At 44.0% G+C, this 17,820-nt stretch overlaps 1 protein-coding gene across 13 annotated transcripts in view; it reads right to left on the bottom strand.

The window, feature by feature from the left end:
- Positions 1–17,820, bottom strand: part of tenm1 (teneurin transmembrane protein 1) — an 832,896-nt gene that overhangs the window by 411,056 nt on the left and 404,020 nt on the right. The gene's annotated exons all lie outside the window — the stretch shown is intronic.

Below are 17,820 nucleotides of genomic sequence, written 5' to 3' on the forward strand. Positions count from 1 at the left end.
TCCTGTACGTCTGCGACCGCCTGTCCGGCAGATGTTTCCTGGAGGATACAGGAGCAGAGGTCAGTGTGAAACCCCCGACAAGATTGGACACTAGGTGCAGGCCCCATGTTGAGGGCTGCTAACAACAGCAGTATACAAACCTATGGCACTTGTTGGGCTGATCTGCAGTTTGTGGGCAGTCACTTCTCGTGGGAGTTCACGTTGGCCGTAGTGGAACATCGACTCCTTGGAGTGGATTTCCTGTGAGCCCGCAGCCTCCCAGTGGACCTTAAGGGTAAGCGGATCGTCCACACCGAGACCTACCAGACCACCACACTGAGGGGCGCTAGGTTTCCGGCAACACACCTGGACTCCGTCCAGAGCTCGGAGAATGAGTTCTTCAAGGTGCTAGTGGAATTCCTGGCAATCCTTTCCTCTCAGTTCACAGTGGAGATGCCTCGACACTGCAACAGACCAATGGCCCACCTCTCCATGCAAGGGCGAGATGACTTACCCCGGAGAAGCTCCGACTGGCCAAGGAGGAGTTCCACAAGCTTGAAGAGTTGGGTGTTGTTCAACGGTCAGACAGCCCATGGACCTCGACCCTGCACATCGTGCCTAAAGCAACTGGGGGGGGGGGCTGGAGACCACGTGGCTACTATCATCGGCTCAACGAAACCACCACCCCGGACCGTTACCCTGTGCCACACAGCCATGATTTTGTGACAAACTTGCACGGGGCAACAACATTCTCAAAAGTGGACCTTGTGCGAGGATATCACTAGATCCTGACGATGCAATTCAGGTTTAAAAATGTGGCACAGACATTCCAGCGACTGATGGATGCAGTGGGCTGAAACTTGGACGGCACTTTCATCTACCTCAATGATATCCTCATGGCAAGTAGAACCTGACAGGAACACCTTCAGCACCTCCGAAATCTCTGTAGTCGTCTGCAGGAGTTCGGCCTCATCATCAACCTGGTCAAATGCCATTTTGGCCTGAACACCATCGGCTTCCTGGGCCACAGGGTTACAAAGGACGAGGCCGCACACTGCCTGTCAAAGTAGAGGCCATCCGCAGCTTCCCGATGCCCTGTATAACCAAAGGTCTGCAGGAGTTCATGGGGATGGTAATCCCAGCAGCTGCCCGAGTGATGTGCCCTTTGTTCATCCTGATGTCAGGCAAGGAGAAGGACCTGCACTGGGTTGACGAATCCGCACATGCGTTTGTGGAAACCAAAGAAGCCCTGGCCAAAGCTGCACTTCCGACCTACCCCAGACCAGATGCACCTGCGAGTCTCACAGTCAATGCCTCAGGAACAGCGATTAGTGGAATGCTGGAACAGCAGATAGAAGGAAATTGGTACCCACTAGCTTTCTTCAGCAAGCATCTGCGGCCTTCTGAACTAAAGTACAGTGCTTTCAATAGAAAGCTGCTGGCGCTGTACTTAGCCATCTGGCACTCCGGTATTTTCTTGAGGGAAGGGCTTTCACGGAAAACAAACCACTGACATTCGCCCTGGCTAAAATCTCAGATTCCTGGTCAGCCTGCCAACAGAGACACTTGTTTAACAACTCGGAGTACCCCACCGACGTCCAGCACATCTCAGGCAAAGACAACGTAGACAAGGAAGCCTTGTCAAGAAACAGCATCCACTCCCTGGTTAACGGTCTGGTCTTCCCAGCACTGGCAGAGGGACAGCAGCAGGACGACGAGATCCCGCAGCATAGGACCGCTGTCACAGGCCTTTGGTTTCAGGACGTTCCAGTCACCACAGGTACTACCACCCTTCTGTGCAATGTGGCCACCAAGCAGGTTCGGCTGGCATACCCATCCATCAGGACTATGGTCTGGCTGGAGGCCAGCAAGTATGTGTGGCATGGATTGCAGAAACAAGTCCGGGGGTGGGCCAAGGCGTGTTTGCAGCGCCAAACAACCAAAGTGCAGTGACACACCAAGGTCCCCCCATAGCCTTTCAAGCCAACGGAATTCAGGTTTGACCACATTAATATGGACATAGTGGGACCATTGCCAGTCTCTCAGGGCTTCTGCTATCCATTCACAGTGGTCGATTGCTTCACCAGGAGGCCAGAGCAATCCCTCTAGCCGACACATCTACCAGGACCTGTGCCAAAGCACTCCTCTCACCCTGGATTGCAAGATTCAGACTGCCACAGCATATCACTTCTGACCAAGGCGCACAGTTCACCTCCAGTTTATGGACTGACATTGCCAACCTGTGGAATGCTCAGCTACAACCATACGACGGTATACCACCGACAAGCCAACAGCATGGTGGAGCATTTCCACAGGCACCTCAAGACTGACCTCATGACCAGACTCAAGGGCCCCAACTGGGTGGACGAGCTACCATGGGCACTACTGGGCATCTGAACAATGCAAAAAGACCTCCATACATCTTCCGCTGATCTCGTCTACGGACTCCCACTCACAGTTCCTGGGGATTTTGTTCCACAGTCCAGAGGACAGCAGGAGGAGACAACCACCTTCCTGGACAGGCTGCACGAAAAGGTCGGTAACCTGACTCCGATCCCACCCTCCAGACATGGACAAGCCAAGTCCAGCATCCCCAAATAACTCAGGACTGTGAATGCGTGTTTGTACGCGGAGGACCCCACTATTCACCACTGCAGAAGCCATACGAAGGTCCCTTTCAAGTCATCCTGAACAACAGAGCCTCTTTTGAGCTGAACATTGGAGGTAAACCAAAGGTCTTCACTACAGATAGACTCAAGCCTGCCCACACAGACATAGCAGAACCTGTGTATACACCAACACCTCGACGCAGAGGCAGACCAATAAAGTCTTTGGGCACTATACCTACGGACACTATAGACTGTAACTTCAGTTTTTTTTGGGGGGGGGGGTTCAAGTGGTGCCCCACAATTGTGGAGATCAGGCCAACACATCGCACGGCAGCAGACACGGACAGAGATCGCTAAAGCGACTCGCAGGACAAGGAATTGTCAGGGGTAGAGCTGGGGCAACATCAGACAAACAGCCCTAAAATGGCATTGGTCAAGCTGCCCAGCTAATTCAGCAGAAACAGGGATGGCTACTTCTCAGCACACCAGGTGATGATTAATTCAAGGCCTAACCTGGTGTTCTGCACACAGTTTAGTTTGACACTTGAATATAATAGAGGGATTCTGCATTGATCAAGCTGTTCTCTATAAAGGAATGAATGGACTTCAGACAGCGTTATCTGAAGAAGTCATCCAACTATACAAATTTGGAGCCATTTGGCCTTAAAATATACAAAAAAACTGCTTCAACCCTTTCAAGATTAAACTTCCAATGCCTCATGATTCTGAGAGAAAATTAAGAACACATCTTAAGACACAGCTTCTCCCTCAAGAGGAAATACCTTCACCATATCCACCCAACTGATTCCTCCAGACCTTATATGATACAGTCAAGTACTCTTTCACCAGATCTGCCTCTGAATTATATCTATTTATTGGCCACACATTGCAAAACATAAAGCAGCAAGTAAAAATTTGGTTGTGCATGTACATTATAAAATGTATAGTATATGTCAATAAAGTCATCTTCATATCATTTGACTATTCTTATCTCTGCTGTAACTGCCATTTTCATCTGTTTTATAAACCAAGTAACCAATCCTTCCAAAAGTCTTTGGAAAACCTCAGAAATGTGACCAGATGTTAAATAAATTCAAGTCTGAAACTCTTCCTATAGATCATATATTACAAACTTTACTTCAGGTATTTTCTGTGGTGCAGAAAAACAATAGAAGAGGCATTTTCAACTTTTATTTTTTTCCTTCTGATGAGGATTTAAATTGCAAATCCCACAAGCAGGAAAAGGGAAACAGAAAGCTGAGGTTCAGGATGAAGATGGCAAAGAATACTTTCACGCTACTTTGCATAATTAAAAATCGAATCAATCCTATTTGCCATGATAGATTTTGGGATGAGTGGATATATTGAGTAATATTTGAATTCATAATTTTTGAGTGAAGCAGAGTACTTTTTGTTTTTTGAAACAACCAAAAATTAATTGGATGCTAAAATAAGGGGCAGAAATTATGACTGGCAATGAGATAGCATGGGGAATGAAAAACGCAAAATTGTGTATGCCCAGCCACACAAAAATACCATCTATGCCAAGGACAACTCAAATCAATTTTTTTCTCCATTGAATACCATAGATTGAATGTTCTCTGATTCAGGCAAGTTATGGGGCTTTCAACCTTTGTCTTATCCCATTAGATTTATCTTTTGTCCTTTTCTAAGAATGTTGCACAATAACATTAATAAGATCAGGAGTTGGCCATCTGCTTATTAGAAAGATCATGGCTGAGTGGCCGTGGACTCAGGGTTTGTTTCATAACCCTGAATTCCACGTGTATGTGAAAATATGTTAAACTGTGCCTTAAATATATTTAGTAAGGAAGCCTCTTCTGCTTCCTTAGTCAGAGAATTCTACAGATTTACTACTCTCTGGGAAATACAGGTCCTCCCAATTTCTGTCCTCAAACTACCTCCCCAAATCCTGATGCTCCATCTCAGAGTTCTAATCTCACCCAGCAGTGGAAACAAATTTCCTGCTTCTATATTGTCTATCCCTTTCATAGTTGTATACGTTTTGGTAAAATTCCCTTTCATTCTTAAGAATTCCAGTGAGTAAAGACGAAGGTGGCTTAATCTCTCCTCATAAGCAAACCATCTCATCTCTGGAATCAACCTGCTCAATCTCTTCTGTACCGCCTCCAAAGCGAATACATCTTTCTTCAAGTAGGAGACCAGAATTGCATGCAGTACTCCATGTGCAGCCACAACAATACCCTCTATAGATGGTATCAGATTTATTGTCAGAGTATACACGACATCACATACAATCCCAAGATTCTTTTTCCTGCAGGCCTGACAGAATGACCACTTATTAATAGTGCAAAAAACTGACTGTGCAATTCAGAAGGTCCTTTTCTAAAGCAAAAATATCTGAACGCAAAGGTGGAGATTCTCCACCCTCATGTCTGAAAATGTACCTGCAAGGCTCCGACTGCAATCCCTCTTCAAGATCATGTCAGCGGCGGAGCCCCTGACCCATCTCATTTCTCTCTCTCCCATTCACTCACCCATCTCCATCCATGACCCCCTTTGGGCAGGGGCCGCCGGCAGAGGCCATCAGGGCAGGGGCCATCAAGGAGTGGCCGGGCCAGTGGAACCATCAGGGGGTGGGAGGGGCGGGCTATGACTGCTCCGGCACCTCACTGGGCCACTTTGGACATCGGGGCCAGTCGTCGGTGCCAGCGGCTCAGTACGCGGTAGAGTAATGGCCATGTTCTTTACCCATAATCCCCCATGCAGCTGGAAATGTTCTGGGAAACGCAGAGCAGTTCCAGCTGCATGAGGGATTATGGGTAGGGAAGGTGGCCATTGCTCTGTCACATATTTATGATGGACAGCTCCATGGTAACAGTTGCCCCACCTACAATGGCTCTGGACGATGCTCTGAGGCACTGCTCTGTATAAAAGCAGCACTGGAGCAGCCTTTTAGATCTGCTCCATAAACAGGTAATTTAAAATTTTTATCCGCATTTGAAACTGGCATCGAAGTAGAGGCATACCATGAAAACACCTGGAGAGAATTAAAAAAAAAAATCAATAAAATGCACAAGTAACAGCCCTTAAATGAGTCCCTGATTGAGTTTGTTGAGGAGTCTGATATTGAAGGGATAGCAGCTGTTCCTAAACCTGGTGGCACAAGTTTTGTGGCACCTAGACCACTTTCTGGATGTCAGCTGCAAGAACAGAGCATGTGTTGGGTGGTGTGGATAACGGGGAGGGGTTTGCCTGTGATGTCCTGGGATGTGTTCACTACCTTTTGTGGGGCTTTACGCAGAGGGGTGTTAGTGACCCCATACCAGACCGCGATGCAGTTGATCAGCACAATTTCCACCACACCTTTGTAGAAATCAGCCAGGGTTTCTAGTGTCATGCCGAAGCTCTGCTAATTCTGTAGGTCACGTCTCCAGAATGGAGAACCATCGCCTTCCCAAGATCGTGTTCTATGGCGAGCTCTCCACTGGCCACCGAGACAGAGGTGCACCAAAGAAGAGGTACAAGGACTGCCTAAAGAAATCTCTTGGTGCCTGCCACATTGACCACCGCCAGTGGGCTGATATCGCCTCAAACCGTGCATCTTGGCGCCTCACAGTTCGGCGGGCAGCAACCTCCTTTGAAGAAGCCCGCAGAGCCCACCTCACTGACAAAAGACAAAGGAGGAAAAACCCAACACCCAACCCCAACCAACCAATTTTCTCTTGCAACTGCTGCAACCGTGTCTGCCTGTCCCGCATCGGACTTGTCAGCCACCAACGAGCCTGCAGCTTATATGGACATTACCCCTCCATAAATCTTCGTCCGCGAAACCAAGCCTAAGAAGAAAGACACTGATGTGCTTTCTTCATTATGCTATTATTGTGTTGAGTCCAGGAAAGACTCTCTGAGATGGTGTCATCCAAGTTCTTAAATTTGCTCACCCTCTCTACCTCTGAACTCCCAATGATACCCCAATTCTTTAATTCAACCCCTCTAGCAATGAAGACCAACATTCAGTTGCCTTATTGACTCCTCACCAAGTGTAGCTCTTCTATATCTTGACATCTGGCCATTATTGCATAAATCAATGATTTATTCATTAATGACATGCAATTGGGACCAATTGCCCATACCAGACATAAATGCAATGTGAAAAGATCCAAAACAATTTATATTGATCTCATTGACAGAAGCGGTAAATCTGAAGTCAATTATTTTTCTGAGGGCAATGCCAATATTTGCATCAGACCTACTCTCCTGACTGAGAGAAAGTCATTTTGATGAAAATAGGAATTATACTATCAATGTCCTTCATTACAACTTCATCTATTCAATGCTAAAGGAATTCTGTACATGGCAGAGGTCAATTTCTGGAGTTTCAGAATCCTGTGCTCTTAAGGCAAAACAAATTACATTTGGTAAATATTTAGGCTCAGAACAGTTCTGGCAATTGTGATGACAAACATACTCAATGGCAAAATACTCCTGCATGTTTTCACAATTATATTCAATGATTGTCTCTGAGAGGCAATGTTCTGAAATCTTGAAATATGATGCATTAATATAAATGAATGTTCGGCTTTTAAATTATATGTAATAAAATTAGCACCTCTATTTTATTATTTCGAATTAAGGTATCCAGACATAATATTAATGGGAACTAATTGGTCCAATTTTATTTTAAAGTTGCTTCAGGAATCAGAGCAAGTAATAGCTCTTCTACATTGCAGAAAGTCCTCCCTGACTGATTGAGCTCATAAGCATTTCAGTGCATCTATCTCCAAAATTCAGTTCATTGTGGACAACAAAATGAATTTTGGAGGCCAAATTCAAAATGCTGACGTGATTACGTCCTGCTTTTACCACCATCAAACTCAGTATGAAGGTCCTGAAAGTACAGAGTGAAAGATTCATTAGATTTAACCATAAATCCAATACTTTAATATTTCATGGCATGTTATCTCTGATTCCATTCCTTTTCTTCTCACAGTATGGGTTTTAGTAGAATTATTGACCATCCTTCGCTCAAGATGACAAAGGATGTTAGGTTTCCAATGAATACCAGACCATTGGCCAGGCTACATATCCATGAGGGGCAATATTACCCATCCTAATCTTGTTAATACTATGAAGATAATGGCTCAAGGCGCAGGCATCCAGATAGAAATGCCAAGAAAATGGTGGACCTTGAACACAGAACATAGAAGCCCACAGTGGTGTGCCAACCTTATAACAACTGCCAAGAAATTACCCACTGGATAGCCCTCCATTTTTCTCAGTTTGATGTACATATCTAACAGTCTCTTAAAATATATTATTGCGCCTCCTGCTGCCACTACCATTGCCAGCAGTGCCTTCATGTACACACCACTCTGTGTTGAAAAATGTACCTCTTACATTCTTCTCCCCCCTCCCCCCCCCCCACCCCACACACACTTAAACACCATATAACTATGCCTCCTGGTGTTAGCTGTTTATATCTTGGGAAAAAGCCTCTGGCCATCCACACAATCAATGCTGTTCATCATCATCAATACGCATCTCCATCAGATGACCTCTCCACCTCCATCGCTCCAAGGAGAAAAGACCAAGAGGAAGGAAGTGGTAACTGTTGGGGTGGAATGCGATGCACTTGTAATTGGCAGAAAATAAATTAATAGACTGTCTGCCTTTCAACAGCTGTAGGAGATGAGAACATCATTGAATCAATGAAATTGAGACAGAAAAAGGTTAAGGTTGTGGCAACAAGGCAAAAACCAGTCATCTTTACCATTGTATTATTCAGAAAATAAATCTGGAAAGTTTCACATGGTCTTTTGCTGAAATCAAGACAATTTTTGGATTCGCTCATGAAATAGGAAGAACCAGGATTGAAGAAATTTGAGTATTAGAAAGCAGCCCTTGCTGAAGCCTTAAAAAATAACGTTTAATCCTTCAGCTCATTTTTCAGATGCAGCCACTCAGCAGACATTCCCCATTGTGAAAAGGCAGTTGATCCCAAGAGGGCATATTGTAAAGGCATTTGACTTGGGTAATTCTATTAATGATTTAGGCTACATGAACCTGTCAGAAAAATGTCACATCAGACATTTTCAAACTCCGATGAATCTTGCCATCAATATCCTTCCAAAATTACCCACAAAAAGTAAGATTTATTTTAATATTTCCAGTTGAATTAAAAAGTGCACTTTTGATGGAACCAAGCTATGTGGAAAGGAATAAATTCTGGTGTTTTCTTGATAGATTATTAGAATGAAGAGAGAAGGGAAGGACCTTAGGTGTTTGCACACACAAATAAAACAGAACAAATTTCTTCAAACTGGAAGGAATAAAGCATTTTCAACTTTTGAATTATGGGTTAGGACATCTTTACATTCCAGGCTATTTGAGAGTTCATATTAAAACCTCAAAGTGAAATTTGGCAGTAAAAGGTTTATGGAAAGACAAGTAAAGGTTGTCCCTTATTTGTGTAACCTTGAAGAGCTTTCGGTACATCAAAAGTATCGTTTCATCGCAGTTTTCCTGAAGCGTCTTATGAAATTGAATTTAACCATTCCAGACAAGGTGGCTTTGTCACACCTCCCATCCAACCATTGCTGAATCCATTTCACTACTTCCTTATTAATACCTAATGCCTCCACCTTTTTTCCTAACCTCCTGTGGGGAACTTTGTCAAAAGCTTTACTAAAGTCTAAATAGACAACATCCACAGCCATCAATCTTTTTTGTAACCCCCTCAAAAAACTCTATAAGGTTTATTAAGCATGATCTACCCCTGACAAAACCATGCTGACTATTTCCTATCAATCCCTGTTCTTCCAAAGATTTGTAAATGCCATCGCTCAGAACACTTTCCATCAACTTACCCACCACAGACGTCAGACTCACAGGTCTATAATTTCCTGGCTTACATTTGGACCCTTTCTTAAACAGCAGAATAACATGAGCCACCCTCCAATCCTCTGGCACTACCCCCGTGACCAGTGACATCCTAAATATCTCTGTTAATGGCCCCACTATCTGTACACTAGTCTCCCTGAGTGTCCTTGGGAATACATTGTCCGGACCCGGAGATTTGTCCACTTTTATCTTTTTTAACACTGCCATCACTAGCTCCTCAGTTATCCTTATATGATTCATGACCTCCCCACTATTTTTCTTTACTTCAACTGGTACAATATTTTTTTCCCTAGTGAATACCGAGGAAAAGAAATCATTTAAAATTTCCCCCATCTCCTCTGACTTTTCACATAGACTATCCTCCCTATCTACAAGTGGTCCAATTTTATCCCTCACTAATCTTTTACTTTTAATGGACCTATAGAAACCCTTTGGATTTATTCTTACTCTTCCTGCCAAAGCCTCTTCGTGGCTCTTTTTGGCCTTTCTAATTTCTTTCTTCAGATTTTTTCCTACAGTCCTTGTAGTCCTCGTTCAATTCCTCATCACCCTGCTGTTTATACCTATTGTACACCTCCCTCTTTCTCCTAACCAAATTTCTAATATTCCTCGAAAACCAAGGCTCCCTATGACTTCCAGCCTTTCCTTTGATCCTCACTGGGACATATCTACTTTGTACTCTCAAAATTTCTTCTTTGAATATTCTCCATTTTTCATTTACATCCTTTCCTGAAAAAAATCATGTCCCATTCAATACTCCCCAAAGCCATTCTCATTCCTTCGAAATTTGCTTTTCTCCAATCCAAAACCTCAACTTTAGGCCCTTCTTTGCTCTTCCCTAAAACTACCCTAAAACTAATAGAGTTGTGATCACTAGACCCAATTTGTTCTCCAACATTAACCTTAGACACCTGACCTATTTCGTTCCCTAACAGGAGATCCAGTATCACACCGTCCTGAGTCGATTCCTCTATGTATTGATTAAGAAAACCATCTTGCACTCATTTGACAAACTCTAGCCCATCCAGCCCTCTAACTGTATGAGTATCCCAATCAATATGAGGGAAGTTAAAATCTCCCATGATCACTACCTTATGTTTATTACACATATATGCTATCTCCTGACAAATTTGTTCTTCCAATTTTCTTGGCCCATTTGGTGGTCTATAATACACTCCTATTAGTACCCTCATGCCTCCTCCACCCCTCAATTCCACCCAAACAGCCTCACTGGGCAACCCCTCCAAACCATCCTGCCACCTCACGGCAGTAATGTCCTCCTCAACAAGCAGAGCAACTCCTCCCCTTTTTTTTTTAAACCCCGTGTTCTATCACATCTAAAGCATTTGTATTCTGGAATATTTAGTTGCCAGTCCTGTACCTCCTGTAACCAGGTCTCACTAATTGCCACAACATCACGATTCCAAGTGCCAATCCATGCTCTAAGCTCATCACCAACATCCAGGCACCCATACAATTGTAAAACACCAAAATATATAGACACTGTAGTTGAAGTAAAACACACACAATGCTGGAGAACTTCAGCAGGTCAAACAGTGTCCTTTATATAGCAAAGGTAAAACATACATAAAAGTCAAGGCTCAAGCCCAAAATATCGGTGATGTATTTTTACCTTTACAATATAAAGGACACTGTTTGACCTGCTGAGTTTCTCTAGCTTTGTGTATTTTTACCCATACAATTGCTATTGGAGGGGAGCTGATTGGCAAGTGAAACTTCTACTAATTATTAAGAAAAAAAATGAAGTTTCCAGCAACTCTTTCAGGTCTGCTTTCAGGCCAATTTTGAATAACAGAGTGTGTGAAGCTCAAAAAACCATGAGGTCACCTCCTGCAGTTAATTTTTGTATCTGCAGCTTACATTTCTTACTCGTTTTCGGTCAATTTTCCTCTTCACTCTTCCTCTCCTGAGGTATTGACTGCTTGCTGATGAGCTGCACGTGAAGCAGTCAATACGAAAACTTGTCTTTGGCTTGGCTTCGCGGACGAAGATTTATGGAGGGGGTAAAAAGTCCACGTCAGCTGCAGGCTCGTTTGTGGCTGACAAGTCCGATGCGGGACAGGCAGACACGATTGCAGCAGTTGCAAGGGAAAATTGGTTGGTTGGGGTTGGGTGTTGGGTTTTTCCTCCTTTGCCTTTTGTCAGTGAGGTGGGCTCTGTGGTCTTCTTCAAAGGAGGTTGCTGCCTGCCAAACTGTGAGGCGCCAAGATGCACGGTTTGAGGCGTTATCAGCCCACTGGCGGTGGTCAATGTGGCAGGCACCAAGAGATTTCTTTAGGCAGTCCTTGTACCTTTTCTTTGGTGCACCTCTGTCACGGTGGCCAGTGGAGAGCTCGCCATATAACACGATCTTGGGAAGGCGATGGTCCTCCATTCTGGAGACGTGACCTATCCAGCGCAGCTGAATCTTCAGCAGCGTGGACTCGATGCTGTCGACCTCTGCCATCTCGAGTACTTCGACGTTAGGGGTGTAAGCGCTCCAATGGATGTTGAGGATGGAGCGGAGACAACGCTGGTGGAAGCGTTCTAGGAGCCATAGGTGGTGCCGGTAGAGGACCCATGATTCGGAGCCGAACAGGAGTGTGGGTATGACAACGGCTCTGTATACGCTTATCTTTGTGAGGTTTTTCAGTTGGTTGTTTTTCCAGACTCTTTTGTGTAGTCTTCCAAAGGCGCTATTTGCCTTGGCGAGTCTGTTGTCTATCTCATTGTCGATCCTTGCATCTGATGAAATGGTGCAGCCGAGATAGGTAAACTGGTTGACCGTTTTGAGTTTTGTGTGCCCGATGGAGATGTGGGGGGGCTGGTAGTCATGGTGGGGAGCTGGCTGATGGAGGACCTCAGTTTTCTTCAGGCTGACTTCCAGGCCAAACATTTTGGCAGTTTCCGCAAAGCAGGACGTCAAGCGCTGAAGAGCTGGCTCTGAATGGGCAACTAAAGCGGCATCATCTGCAAAGAGTAGTTCACGGACAAGTTTCTCTTGTGTCTTGGTGTGAGCTTGCAGGCGCCTCAGATTGAAGAGACTGCCATCCGTGCGGTACCGGATGTAAACAGCGTCTTCATTGTTGGGGTCTTTCATGGCTTGGTTCAGCATCATGCTGAAGAAGATTGAAAAGAGGGTTGGTGCGAGAACACAGCCTTGCTTCACGCCATTGTTAATGGAGAAGGGTTCAGAGAGCTCATTGCTGTATCTGACCCGACCTTGTTGGTTTTCGTGCAGTTGGATAATCATGTTGAGGAACTTTGGGGGACATCCGATGCGCTCTACTATTTGCCAAAGCCCTTTCCTGCTCACGGTGTCGAAGGCTTTGGTGAGGTCAACAAAGGTGATGTAGAGTCCTTTGTTTTGTTCTCTACACTTTTCTTGGAGCTGTCTGAGGGCAAAGACCATGTCAGTGGTTCCTCTGTTTGCGCGAAAGCCGCACTGTGATTCTGGGAGAATATTCTCGGCGACACTAGGTATTATTCTATTTAGTAGAATCCTAGCGAAGATTTTGCCTGCAATGGAGAGCAACGTGATTCCCCTGTAGTTTGAGCAGTCTGATTTCTCGCCTTTGTTTTTGTACAGGGTGATGATGGTGGCATCACGAAGATCCTGAGGTAGTTTACCTTGCCACCATCATCACCCTGTACAAAAACAAAGGCGAGAAATCAGACTGCTCAAACTACAGGGGGACCAAGGTAAACGAAAACTTGTGCACAGTCATGATTTAACGGTGTCACAACAGTCTCCACAGTGATAAAAGGGGCCAAAGGTGTTGCTAGTAGTGGCCTGCTCACCAGTGAAGGCGACGAGATGGTGTTCAAAAATAGAAAGCTTTGCTGCTTTGAGGACCTTCATAATCCACCATCGATGTTGAATTAATTGACTGGCAATAATTAGAGAATGGAAATGCCTTTTACAGGAAACTTTTTTAAGCAAATCAGTAATAAAAGCTCCAAATGATTTCCAAAGGCCCCAATTACATTCATTTGTTCTTGTGGAACTTCGAATTGATGTGTAATAAGAGCTTTGAGGACGGCTGCGAGATTGCTCATTGCTTTTAGTAGTCGCTTTTGGCTGGACCAATCAGAAACACCAATGCCAATGAAGGTTTGAGGGCCTGAAGTAATTATAACTGATGTTGCCATGGCTATGTTCTATTCAATGCCTGAAATCAGCACAATGTGTATTATTGTGAATCTAATAAAACAATTCTGGAGAGTTCTTGAGTGCTTTAGTGAAAAGCTCTTAGTCTTTAGTTGACACTAATACATTCTGAGATGTCCTGTTGATAGCTTTGGTGAAGGACAGAGCACATTAAAGAACTCCTGACACGTGTCACAGATTATTAGCAGAGGTTTAAGTTCCTAATTCTCCATCAGAAAGATACTTAACCCATACTCTTTTGAAGATTGCAACTCCTGCTGGGGAATGATTGGCTAAAAAGCTACATCCTTTCAGCCACAATCAAATGACCCTTCTTTATGCACTCTGGATAATTACAAGCTGTTCTGGCATATAAGAAACATTACAAACACCAGTCAATTTCTGACAGGAATCATTTTATAACAGTCAAAACCTCGGATACAAAACAATTCCTTCCCCCACCCTATCCCACCATTGTCAAATGTGGTAATTGGTAACATTTTCAAATATCAGTCATCAGTGGATGGCCACCTTGAGGGGAGAATAATTGCCACGGGCATCTGAAGGAATAAAATAATTGGAATGATCGAGTCCTAATCCCTTCTGCAGATTGGGTTTACAATTAAATTGAGGCTGAATGGTGTTTAATTCACTTAGAGAATAATCCCCACCCTCCTAGTCCCACTGACCAGCACCCGGCCCATACCCCTCCAGTCCTCTCCTCTCCATGTAACTATCCAGTCTTTCCTTAAATGTAACCAATGATCCCACCTCAACTACGTCTGTCGGAAGCTCATTCCATATCCCCACCACCCTTTGTGTAAAGAAATTTCCCCTCATGTTCCCCTTATAATTCTCCCCTTCAATCTTAAATCATGCCCTCTACTTTGAATCTCCCCCACTCTTAATTGAAAAAGCCTAACCACATTTACTCTGTCTGTCCCTTTTAAAATCTTAAACACCTCTATCAAGCCCCCCTCAATCTTCTATGCTCCAGAGAAAAAAGCCCCAGTCTGCACAACCTTTCCCTGTAACTCAAACCTTGAAATCCTGTCAACATTCTCGTGAACCTTCTCTGCACTCTCTCTATTTTGTTTATATCTTTCCTATAATTTGGTGACCAAAACTGTACACAGTACTCCAAATTTGGCCTCACCAATGCCTTGTACAATTTCATCATAACCTCCCTACTCTTGAATTCAATACTCCAAGGCCAACATTCTAAATGCTTTCTTCATCACACCATCTACCTGAGTATCAGCCTTGAGGGTACTATTTACCATCACTCCTAAATCCCTTTGTTGCTCTGCACATCTCAATAGCCTACGATTTAATGCATATGACTTATTTTGATTTGCCTTTCCAAAATGCAACACCTCACACTTATCTGTATTAAATTCCATCAGCCAATTCTCAGCCAACACCTCCAGCCTTTCTAAATCACCTTTTAATCTACAGTAATCTTCCTCACCGTCCACAACACCACCAATCTTTGTATCATCCGCAAACTTGCTTACCCAACTCTCCACCCCTACTTCCAGATCATTAATATATATATATATAACAAACAATAGTGAACCCAGGACCGATCCCTGAGGAACTCCACTAATTACCGGCCTCCAATTGGACAAAATTTTCTACCACTAATCTCTGACACCTCCCATCCAACTATTGCTGAATCCATTTCGCTACCTCCTTATTTATACCTAATGCCTCCACCTTTTTTCCTAACCTCTTGTGGGGAACTTTGTCAAAAGCTTTACGAAAATCTAAATAGACAACATCCACAGCTTTCCCTTCATCAACCTTTTTTGTAACCCCCTCGAAAAACTCAATCAGGTTTGTCAAGCATGATCTAACCCTGACAAAACCATGCTGATTACTCCCTATCAATCCCTGTACCTCCAAATATTTGTAAATACCATCCCTCAGAACACTTTCCATCAACTTACCCACCACAGACGTCAGACTCACGGGCCTATAATTCCCAGGTTTACATTTGGACCCTTTCTTAAACAGCGGAACCACATGCGCAACCCTCCAATCCTTTGGCACTACCCCCGTGGCCAGTGACATCCTAAATATCTCTGTTAATGGCCCCACTATCTGTCCACAAGCCTCCCTGAGTGTCCTTGGGAATATTTTGTCCGGTCCCAGAGATTTATCCACCTTTATCTTTTTCAACACAGCCATCTCTACCTCCTCAGTTATCCTTATATGCTTCATGACCCCCCCCCCCCCACTATTTTTCTTTACTTCAACTGGTTCAATATTTTTTTCCCTAGTGAATACCGAGGCAAAGAAATCATTCAAAATTTCCCCCATTTCCTTTGACTTCTCACTCAGCCTACCCTCGCTATCTACAAGGGATCCAATTTTATCCCTCACTAATCTTTTACTTTTAATGTATCTATAGAAACCCTTTGGATTTATTTTTACTCTGTCTGCCAAAGCCTCTTCGTGCCTTTTTTTTGGCCTTTCTAATTTCTTTCTTAAGATTCCTTCTACACTCCTTGTAGTCCTCCTTCAAACTCTCAGCTCCCTGCTCTTTATACCTCTTGTACACCTCCCTTTTTCTCCTAACCAAATTTCGAATATTCTTTGAAAACCAAGCCTCCCTATGACTTCCAGCCTTTCCTTTGATCTTCACTGGGACATATCTGCTCTGTACTCTCAAAATTTCTTTTTTGAATATCCTCCATTTTTCATTTACATCCTAACCTGAAAATATCCAGTCCCATTCAATACTCCCCAAATCCCTTCTTATTCCTTCGAAATTTGCTCTTCTCCAAGCCAGAACCTCAACTTTAGGCCCCTCTTTGCTCTTCCCTAAAAATAACTGAAAACTAACAGAGATTTATGATCACTAGACCCAAGTTGTTCTCCAACATTAATGTCCCATACCTGACCTAGCTCGCTCCCTAACAGGAGATCCAGTATTACACCATCCTGAGTAGGTTCTTCTACTAATTGATTTAGAAAACAATCTTGAACACATTTAACGAACTCTAGCCCATCCAGCCCTCTAACTGTGTGGGTATCCCAATCAATGTGAGGGAAGCTAAAATCTCCCATGATCACTACCTTATGATTCTCACACATACACGTTATCTCCCTACAAATTTGTTCCTCTAATTCTCTTGGCCCATTTGGTGGTCTGTAATACACCCCTATTAGCACCCTCATGCCTCCTTCACCCCTCAATTCCACCCAAACAGCCTCACTGGATGATCCCTCCACACCATCCTGCCACCTCACGCCAGTAATGTCCTCCTTAACAAGCAGAGCAACTCCCCCCCCCCTCTTTTTACCCCCTGACCTATCACATCTAAAACAAATGTATCCTGGAATATTAAGTTGCCAGTCCTGCCCCTCCTGTAGCCAGGTCTCACTAATTGCCACAATATCATGACCCCAAGTATCTGTCCATGCTCTAAGCTCATCTACCTTATTCACTATGCTTCTTGCATTAAAATATATGCATTTCAGAGAATGACCCCCACATATATTCTCTTTTCTACCTTTTACCATAATCTCCATCCTACCTATTTTATTGTTATTATTCCTATCTAGGTGGCCATGCTCCCATGACACTGCTCTCACACTCTGATCTCCACCCTCCTGCCAAACTAATTTAAACCTTCCCCCACCGCTCTAGTAAATCTGGTTGCCAGCACATTGGTCCCCCTCCAGTTCAAGTGGAGTCCGTCCATTTTGTACAGGTCCGACCTTCCCCAGAAGAGATCCCAATGATCCAGAAATCTTATCCCTTGCCCCCTGCACCATCTCTTTAGCCACGCATTCATCCTCCACATCCTCTTATTTCTACCCTCACTAGCGCGTGGCACCAGCAGCAATCCAGAGATTACTACCTTGGAGGTCCTGTTTCTTAACTTCCTACCTAATTCCACATAATCCTGTTTCAGGACCTCATCCCCACTTCCAACCAAGTCATTGGTCCCCACATGGACCACGACTTCTGGCTGTTCTCCTTCCCCTTACAGAAGGCCATGAAATTTCAAGTGGACTTTTTCCAGATGCAGTAGAGTTTGAAATATTGTAAACATTTTACTGACTATTCAGTTGTTTGGAGATTTTGCAGTGTGTATTTAGTGTTTTTTTTAAAATAGTGAACACATTTTCCCAATTGACTGAATCAAATTGGCCAAACCTCAAACTGAATTGAAATACATTTTG

This window comes from Narcine bancroftii, chromosome 8 (assembly GCF_036971445.1).
Source record: "Narcine bancroftii isolate sNarBan1 chromosome 8, sNarBan1.hap1, whole genome shotgun sequence".
NCBI lineage: Eukaryota > Metazoa > Chordata > Chondrichthyes > Torpediniformes > Narcinidae > Narcine > Narcine bancroftii.